The sequence below is a fragment of the Sapajus apella genome, unplaced genomic scaffold, assembly GCF_009761245.1.
Source record: "Sapajus apella isolate SASKATOON/1434 unplaced genomic scaffold, GSC_monkey_1.0 scaffold26, whole genome shotgun sequence".
Taxonomy (NCBI): Eukaryota; Metazoa; Chordata; class Mammalia; order Primates; family Cebidae; genus Sapajus; species Sapajus apella.
In genome coordinates, this window is record NW_022436966.1 from 6,513,546 (window position 1) to 6,524,156 (window position 10,611).

The 10,611-nt window shown below is 39.7% G+C and overlaps 1 long non-coding RNA gene across 1 annotated transcript; it reads right to left on the reverse strand.

Annotated features, from left to right (window-relative positions):
- Window positions 1-445: 445 nt before the first annotated feature.
- LOC116560520 lies at window positions 446-8,314 on the reverse strand. Its single transcript, XR_004272998.1, has 2 exons — window positions 2,678-8,314; window positions 446-1,466 (listed from the first exon to the last, which is right to left on the reverse strand). It is a non-coding gene; the product is annotated as an uncharacterized LOC116560520 (long non-coding RNA).
- Window positions 8,315-10,611: the final 2,297 nt, after the last annotated feature.

The window sequence follows — 10,611 nt, forward strand, 5'->3', positions numbered from 1 at the left end:
AATTATAAGGAATTGCCATGGAATTTCCCCCTCATAAACTTGACAGGTTAAAAAAACATATCAAAAGTTCATTAAATGGCAAGAGGGTATATTTTCTGATGGGTAGTGAAGCAGAAAAGAAGAGAAGGAAGAGAGAGTTCCAAAATATAATTCATAAAATCCTTTAGCAACATTGCCTTGGCCTAATATAGGATGCTTTCCTGGCCTTCCTCCTTCTGCAGATCCCTCCTTATATTTCAAGGCCCAGGATGAATCTTTCTACCTCCAAGGCCCATCCCTGAGCAGCCCGACTCTTTCTGAATTCTAACGGCTCTAAATGATGGCCACAACCACATGACTCACATGACTAGTACCAGGATCCTTCACCCACATTTTTCTGTCTCATCTAAATTCATTGTTCCTTTCTAATCAATTCCATAGCAGCAACTCAGCCCCTGACTTTTTTTTTTCCATTTTAGCACAGTCTGAGTCTATAAAATAAGCCACCAAAGTACTCAGTGTAGCCATTTGTATCAAAGAGGACAAAACATTTATGTTCTGATACAATTAACCCAAAATAAACTCTTGCTCAAAATGAACTATCAGAAGTGAGAATCTCACACTGGACCAAAGGGAGTAAGGTTGGTGCACCTGCTGGAGGCTTTCCCTCTTGCATGAGCAGTGGGAGGGCAAGGACTTCCTGTGCATTCCTGCCTGGACCTGGAGATGGTTTCAGTAGTACCTACAAAATAAGACACATGGCAGCTGTCAACCAACAGCACCAGTTGACTTTGACACCCCTTTTTCATAAGTTTTCATCTGGGTCCCAAGAGGTTACAGAGTGGACTGTGACTTATGGAAGAAAGGGGCACTTGTGGAAGGATACTCCAACACACTCTGTTTCCTCATGGTCTACTTCAAGATTAATTGTTAACCATTTCCTTAGATCAAGCTTATTCTATGCCCAATCTATCTAGATGCTTCCTTATTCTTTTTAACTCAATCCAGTAGGAAAAAGCTCCAGATCATTTTGATCCCCAAGAGAGTCTCTCTCCCTAATCTCTACCTATCCCTTGTGATCAGAATGATCTGTCTTTTCTCTCCTCTCTCCTCTTCTCTACTTTCTTCTATTATTTTCTGGTTTTCCTCACCTAGTCTTTTCAGTTAGTTTAATTCCAAAGACCACTTCAAGAAAATCTTACTTTTCTGGGTCCAAAGCCAACATTCTTTTAGCTCACTTTCAGTACAAAGACACTTTCTTCAGGGTGGCATTGATTACACTTTTGTATACCTTTCCCACCTGTGTGTTGAATTGCCCACATTGGACTGAACTTACCTTCTGGTTTTTTTTTTCAACATTACAACAGGCATGCAGGGTGAGACAAATGACTTGCAGCAGCCCCCACAACTAGAGGAGGAAATCAGCTAAAGACTGGGTCCTACCAGCTGCCCTCTCTACTGACCCCATTCACCTTGAAATCAGGACACTGGAAAAAGAAAGAGGGGGAAAGAAATCACATGCATGGCTGTGTCCTTACATACTTCTGGGAGGGAGTGTGTCTTTGCGTAGTGAGGGTTGGGGAAGATTTTGTGCACAGAGGAGAGGGTTATGCGGTGGAGAGAGAGATAGATGTCCCTCAGTGGTTATGAAAAAATCGAGAAGAAATATTCCACTCACAAGAATTATCCTGTACCTAAACTGGAGGATGATTAATTCTATCCCACAAGCATTAAGTTGGTTCATTTTTGCTGGGTTGTAACTTTAGAGATGTGGGCATGCAATTAAGATTTTCCTAGTATCACCCTACTTAACCCAATGACACTGGGGAGCAGGATTTCCCCATCTTAACAGCTAGTTCACAGCTCAAGAGGCAGTCCAACAGCAGCCACAGTGAGGAAAGGCTGAGTGGCAGTTCTAATTGACCATTTCTACCCATGTTCCTCTTAGGAACATACAATGTGAGCTGTCACAGCTTCCTGCCAATCACAAGAAATCTGACCTAGACAAAGCACCATCTCAGTCAGAGCAAGGGCTGTGTACATATCCAATAAATTCTGTTTCCATTGCATTATCTTATTTTTAGGCCATTGCAGAGAAGAGCATGCCTAATCATATCATAAAATCATGAATTTAGTAAATTACAGATGATGACTTCAAATCTAATTATGTCCCTCTGGCTGCCCAAACAAGACACCATTTAGCATTTGACACCATCAAGTCTTGAAGTTGCAAGTTTGTTCTTTGGGGATACTCTGGAGCTTTTGCACAGTGGCAGCTTATCAAATACTTAGGAGGCATTGCTGTTTTATGACAATGAATTTATGTTCCAATGTGCAATGAAGAGAACTTTGGGATGAGCTGTTTTATTGTACAAAGGATTGGAGCAACATAGGATATTTATACAGACAAGTTACACGCCACATTTGCCTGTTTTTTCTCCTTTTACAGTCAATGAGAGATTTTCACGCTGACACAATTTTGACAACACACGTCATATGCAATGGAAACTGGAAAGAGAGAGAAGCCCACAAAGGCAAACTAACTAGACAGCAGCTCATCAGTGCCACACACTCATGCTCAGCTCCTGGAATGATCTTGCCGTAATAAGGTCAGACACAATGGATTTTAAATGCCTCTACAAGTGGTTAGTTAGCAAGGTGGTCGCACATCCACTAGATGCACTGACAGAGAAACTACATGAGACAACATGGTGTTTCAGCCTGCAGCTGCCATCCCCACTCCATCAGGAAACACAGCTGGTCCCTTCTCTCTCAAAGTTAGCAGGGGGCTGTGGGAAAGATGACAGGGCTTCAGATTCCCCATCCAACTCAGCAGGAGGAAAAAAAAGGTCCTCAGACTAAGAAATGCTGATCCAAATTCTGCATCATGCATGGGCACACACAGGTGTTCTCTCATTTTTTAAGTTTATATGGTTCAGCTTGTTTCTGACCAGTAATCAATTCTGCAGGAAAAGGGCCATGGAAACTTACAATATTGAAGCTTGAATGAAGGAGAATCACATTTCTCTCTTCTATTTATGGGGCTTGGCCACTGGACCTTCTGCAGTCAGTAAAATATGCAGGAAATATGTGTCACTGATACGCAGAAGTTTTGAGAGCCAGTATGTTGTCTCCAAGCTTTCTATTTCTCTCGGCTCAATGACCAGCAATGTCCCCCCACAAAAAAAATTGCTCTGTCAACCTGGTTCGTTGAGTAAACACAACATGGAGCAGTACTGATGTAGACTTAAGATGGCCAGAAACAAGAAATAACCTTTTATTGTTAAGGGACTGAAATTTGGGGGTTGTTTGTTACTGCATTATAACCTAGCCTATTCTAACTGATAGTCACTTTAAAATGCTAACGGACCATCTATTATAAAGCTAAAACTGGGTGGCATCCTTGCTTGAAAAGTTCAAGTATTTTCTTCCTCTTGCCATGCTCTCTTTTTTATCTATAGCCTCTTTGTGTTTGTACTGGTTCCGTCTTCGGTTTGTTTATTAGCCCGATCTTCCTCAAGTAGGATATCAGATGGGGCAGATCTCTGAACCACAGATGTGGATACATTTTAGGAAGATGATGTTAATGGTTCATTTGGTAGGAAGAGGTAAGCATGGGTCTGACAATTATAGAACATATTATCCGCTTTCAAAAGCAGTTTGTTGCCTTTGCAATAGACATAGTCATCTAGCATTACATGAAAGTATGTAGATACTATCTCCTAATATTAGAAAGACTTGGTCAGTGAGCTATATGGCAAGCAGGACCTGTGATAACATGATCCTATTAGAGGCTTTACATAGAAAATAAAAAGTGTTCCAAACTTAAAATATTTGGAAACCCTAGAAGAGACACAGAAAACACTGAAATTTCAAGGCATAAAATCCACTACATGGAAGGATACTTTATTTTGTTAAATTCAATCACTATACATTGATTGTCTTCTAGGGCACAGCATCAGGGTTTTTGCAGAAAATAGTTTTAAGGCTCAACCATGTTCCTTATTTGTTAGTGAAAGGCAATTTCTACCTGTGTTTCAGCCAAAACCCTTGAGGTTTTATTTTATTCTTCTTCAGATTTTAAGAGCTAAGCACCTCAGCAAACAGAATCTCTAAATCTGAGTCAATGAGAATTCCTCCAGATTGTCAATTAAACCATAAACTATAAAGAAGAAGCAGTGACAGGGAAATTTTCTGATTTGACATTAAGTTAAGAAACAACATTCCAGAACCATGGAATGTTGAATTGGAATAAAGGAAAGCATCTGGGATCCTTATGCCCAGTGAAGTTTAGCAATTCACAAATAGCAAGTCACAAACAGAAGATGATCTGAGATCAGAGCATTGGTGTCCTCTTTGCATGTTAGTCCTCTCCTCATAACTCCATGCTAAGGATGGGCTAGACCACTTGAGATGACAGAAATTTATTTCACAAAGAATAGGGAGTTTGGGAGAATTAGGAAGATAGAAATAATGAAGACCAACAATCTGCCCCAAATGAACACTATTTAAGAAAACCCAAGCAGCTTATCAGCCTGTGATTGAATGCCTCCAGTGCCCAGAAGCTCACTGCCCTCTGAAGCATCTGTTCTGCTGTGGGAAATTGCTGGGTAGTAGTAATAAGGTCTTCCTTGGGCTCAACCAACAGCACCCTCGTGGCATTTCCATAAACTGGTCACAGTTCTGCTCTGCTCTATAAGATTAATCTAGTCCAGTGGTTTTCAAACAAAGAGATTGGCTCCCAGAAGACTCCTAGATTTTTGGCTCCAGAAGACATCTGGCAATGTCTGGAGATGCTTTTGGTTGTTGTGACTACCAAAAATGCTACTGAAATATAGAGTATATAGAGGCCAGTGGTACTGTTAAACACCATAAAAGTCACAAGACAACAGCTCACCCCCTTAACAAAGAATTATCTAACCCAACATGTCAGTAGCACTGAGACTCAGAAACTCTGACCCAGTCCAATCTCTATTTGACACTATAACTCCTGACATATCTGAAAGGGGCTATGATATTCCTCCCAAGTTTTCTCTCTACTGAATACCCTCAGTTTTCTGTGTTCTGTATATGACTTAATTTTCCTATCCTGAAGTAATTCTGCTAGTCATGCTTCACCATGTCTGTTCCTCTTGTTAACTGGTTCAACCAGAAGGGTACACTATCCTGGAGATCACACATAGGGCTTGGGACCCTTAATTCCCATGATCAAAGCATCTCATGTGTTTAGCGCATTGACAAGTACCAATAAACAATCACTAGAAGCATAAAAAGAGTCTAGTGTCCTGGATGAGAATATGGATTCAATAAGAGTTCATGGAAGTTAGATGATGGTAGCAATAGCAATAGAAACAAAAATAACACCTACTACTTATTGAGTGCTGATGATATGTCTCATACCCTACTAAGAGCTTTCTATATATTATCTCATTAAATCTGTCTTGTAATTCCACATCATAGCTTGTGTTATCATCATTTTACAGATGAAGAAACCAATTCTTAGAAACGTTTTAAAAACTTGCCTAAGGTCATGGAACTTGTGATTAGATTGGCTAGGACTCAAACCGAAATCTGTCTAACCTCAAAACCCATGCTCTTAATCCCACAAGGTGCTCTAATTCATCCTCCTCCTTACAGGGATAAAGGGTATATTTTTCATAACAGTAACAAACTACAATGAATTAACCAATGCATCGATCATAACATGCATGCACATATCTTGGCCACAGTTCCATTACTTTGCAACCTAAGACCAAAACCAACTTTGCAAGGAAATAAAGCTACTAAGACAAACAGGCCTCATACTTAAATCACAAAAGCTTTGTTTTTAATGGTCTCTAGGATAAAACAAATCAACAGCAACATGAAAAGAGAAAATGGATATTTTCATGGCCCTCTGTTCAAGAAACTTGTCCCACTGAAAATTGATAATCCTGTTCTGGACCATCCAAGATTCATGAGTATGCTGGGACCTTACATGGGTGAGTGATGGCTACAAATCTTTGCGCCTTCAACGTATCAGTTTTCCACCAGTTTTGAAAGAGTTTGGATATTTTTCTGCTCAGTGCTTTCTACATTTGCTGCCTAAATACTGGCACTTTTAGGTCTGTGACTCATGGATCTTTCCTTGGGAGAAGGGTAGACTATATTTTTTTTAATTTTGGCAGCTCTTAAATTATTAGTCAAGTTACCATGTAATCTTTGAGTTTCACCAAGTGGCTTCAAGGATTAGATACTGAGAGCTGGAGAAAAATTCAGGGATTACAAACTTGCACTGTGCTGCAACTTGAAGCAGATTTTTTTTCTTTCTCTTATGACCCAGGAACATATTTCTGCCATATTTATATACTATTTTCCTGAGGATAAGGAAAACTCCACTAGCAGAAGTAAAGGAGGAGTAATCTGACATTTAGAAGGAAAAGTTCTTTTGGCATGAGAGCTCGCACCAAAACTCATCATAATTTAACTTTTTAAACTTAAGAGTCTTTGATACTGACCTCTATTTGTCAGCATAAATGTCTCCTCTTTCCTTACCCTTGGGAAGACTCCAGTTCTCTGCTGCAGCTGGAATACCACTGTCATAACATTCTTATGATGCATTTGTAAAAGAATGTCTCTTGCTTATACCATTTACCTGGCCTCACACCTCCAGATGTTTCTTGAAGCTGGCTTCTCCAAATGTCATTTCTACCTGCCCCATGGGGAACAAATCTTACCCTTTCAAAAATAGGGCTGGATCAGCTATCATGTAAGGTGGAGCTGATTCAGCTCAGAGCCATTAATAAAGGCAGACCAGAAGATCTCCGTCTCCCCTAAATAACCCCATTCCTTTAACTTGCTCAGTGGGATTGAGCCCTCTCTACAGGCATCAGAAAACCTTCCTTCTAAATGCATGCTGAAGGTAAGACTGAATGGATACTGCTCTTGGGTACTGTGGTCTTACTTGTCCTGATATCCAAAAAAACAGATGGATTTTTTGGTAACTAATTAAGAGAAGGGTATGAAATCACTTTAATCATGGTAAAGCAACTCAAAAATTTAAGGGATGAATATTGTTACTAGATGCGAGGTTCTCGGCAAATCAAAAAAAGCAAAAAAAAAAAAAAAAAACCCTGCCCAGATAGACTTGGAAAGAAGACACACATGAATGAAACACCTCTCAGATCAAGCATTTTGATCTTGGGAACTGAGTATTTCCTGAGCCTCAACCTAAATTTTATTGAATCCCTCTCCTTTTGATTTTTCCCAAGCTCACACAACACTCTCTGTGTGTATCTTTTAAAGCAGTGACTGGTGATTTTCTCATCTGTTCCCCTCTACACTGAAAGCACTTTGCAACAAACAGGAAGTTCCTTTGTATCTGTCTCCAGTGCCCAGTCCAGTACCTGGTACATTACAGAAACATAACAATGCTCATCGATTTAATTAATTAATAATTAACAACACAAGTCAGTACATGCTGAGTGCTAAATAATAGGCAGAGAAAAGTAGTCTAGGATTCAAAGCAAGGCTAAATAAATACAAAATGTGTTAGTTAAATAAAAGCTTTATACAAGAGCTAAGGTTGGAAGAAAAGCAAAGATGAAATCTATGTATCCATCCATCCATTCAGCAAGTATTTCATTTTATTATATGCCATGGCAATGCATGGACCAGAGGATGCAATTTTAGGAAGGGAAGATGGTCAAAGCGTTAAAGAACATTAAATACGAATATAATTACAAAGGACTGAGCTGAGAGGATCATCTGGAGTGAAGTTAGAAATTAGGTTTCAGAAGCAGGTTGATGTGAGATGATGCTAGGCCTACTTTATTCTACCAGCAATGGAGAGCTAGTATGTAGAGTGGCATTAGAGATGAGTGGCAGAGGACAAGACCTAGAGGCAGAGCAACCTATTAGGAGGCTGTTGCAGAAATTCACACACGATAGGATGGCAGTATTCACAATTAGGCTACTAGAGAATTATCCCCTAGAGGATCTCTCTCTGCCCTAATTAAATTGTAGATGCTTCTGTGAAGATATCAGGCATAAATTGCTTTCCAAGGCAGGACCTGGACAACAGAAAGTGAAAGAAACCTGTGAGTTAAGCATCATCTGCTTCAAGGTTTTAGACTATTTCCGGTTTCACTCAAGTGGTTGAGGAGATTGCTGCCTGTTACATCTTCTTCTAGGCTTCTCCCCTCAAAAACATGAGCTTCTGTTTGGCAGGGCATGGTGGCTCACACCTGGAATCCCAGCACTTTAAGATGCCAAAGTGGGAGGACGTCTTGAAGCAAGGAGTTCGAGGCTGCAGTGAGATATGACTGAGTCACTGAACTCCAGCCTGAGCAACAGAGCAAGAAAAGAAAAAAACTTGTGTTTTAAAAACATAGTGCCAAACCATTAACAATTATATATTTATTTCTGATTGGAATTAGATTAGAAATGTTCCCAAATATAATTCGTCTACTTGCTAATTCATGTATTCTCTACTGGGATGATGAAGATGAATAAAACATAGACCTGCTAAACTCTTAAGTTCTCAAAATTCGAAAAACAAGAATTGATCCTAATGAAACACTGACATTATTATTTGTAGGAGAAAGTTTGTTTATACCCAGTCCAGATTTTTTCTAGGATACTGAGATTCATTCAAGAAGCTTTTATATATATTTTAAGAAACCAGTTTTTTCTTCCACTAGCAATTAGGTCAAGTGACAAAAATACCTAAAATCAAGTGGCAATCTTATCTTCCCAAACATTTTCCAGAAGGCTCTTACATTTTGCGTCCAACAGCAAGCTGTCTGTGACTAGTTCTCCCATATCATTCCATCATTCCTATTTTTACTTTAAATGCAAACTGTCTTTGTTGTTACCCACAATAGTTTTAGCCTTTCTTGGCAATCTGGTGTCCCAGACAATTTCCTGAGGTAAAGCTGTGTTTATATAAAAATTGCTATCAGAAAAACAGCTCGAGCAATGAAAGAAGTCAGTGTAATTGACAACTACATAAATAGATGAAGTAGCATTTCGAAATCGTGGATTATTATACACATTGCCTTGTTCCCTTGCCTGCACCTAAGCATTGACTGCATCCACACAAAAACTTACTGTGCAAATGTCTATTGAGAGCCTACTATGTGGTAGGCCTCGTGTTAGTTAATGACCCTACATCAAAGAGCAAAATTGTACAATACCATGACATTTACTAGTTGCTAACTTATGCTTTATTCTACTGATATACCGGGCTTACTTTCCCAATTGGATTATAAGCTCTTGAGAGGGCAGAGACCAGGCTTCATTCATGACTTACTCATCATTGCCCTTCCTGGACCAGGACATCAACAATGAAAATCATAAAATTTCTCTCCTTGGTAATATGTCTTGCTTTGAATTCCTCCTATGTGTCCACACATACATTAATTATCTAATATAGGCCTTGACACAGGAATATAAGTTGGTTATCTGAACTTGCAGGACTCCAGGTTTCTCATGCATAAAATGTATAAATTTTATCTTATTATTCTGAAGCTCAAATGAGAGAATAGCATATGAAAATTCTTCATAATAAATTCTTCATAACAACACATACGTAAGGGTTTATCAAATTTACTCTAAATTGTGCTGTTGTTTCAGAAATGATGGTCTTAGCTCTTTAAGGTAATCACCAAGGTCTTCAAAGAGCTCCATGTTGCCTAGGACAATGTTGGGCCTATCACATAACGAAGACAAGGATGAATGGGTAAATGCAGAGCACTGGTTCCAAAGCACAGAGTCATATCTAGCGGAGAAACACATGCATATTGTGCTACTGACAGGAATATAAGCACATAAGGAGAGCAAAGCAGAGGTAGTGAAATCTATCATCTGTCCCATTCCATATGGTAGCCATTAAATACATGTGGACTATTGAACACATAGAACGTGGCTAGTACAACTTGAGGAAATGAATTTTTAACTTTATTTACTTTTAATTAATTTAAATTTAGATAGCAACATATGGCCAGTGTCTAACCCATTGGGCAGGGCAGTTGCAGGCTGATTTTGCCATCAGTTAGGTACTGTGTGGCTCCAGGAATGTCTGTTACCTTCTCTGGGTCTTAAATTCTGTCAGAGGGAAAAAGATCAAAGAATCTCTTAGGCCCCCTTTCAGGTAAAACGTTGTATCAAAATATAAGAATAACTATTAACATATGGGAGTCTAGTCCCAGCTTCATGCTGATTTAATATTCCCATGTAGCATATGTGAACATGTAAATGCTAGCTCTTAGTCTTTCTGTGTTTCAATTCTTTCTTCTATTAAAAGGAGATGCTCTCTAGATGCTGTCTCTGGGCAGGGCATCTCTGAAAGAAATGCAGCAGCCCCAGTCATGGCTTATAGATAGAACTTCCATCTCCCTGGGACACAGCACCTGGGGGAAAGGGCAGCTGTGGGCGCAGCTTCAGCAGACTTAAACATTTTTGCCTGCAGGCTCTGAAGAGAGCAGTGAATCTCGCAGCACAGCGCTCAAGCTCTGCTAAGGGATAGACTGCCACCTCATGTGAGTCCCTGACCCCCATGCCTCCTGACTGGGAGACACCTCCCAGCAGAAGTTAATAGACATCTCATAAATGACAGCTCCAGCTGGCATCTGGTGGGTGCCTTCTGGGACG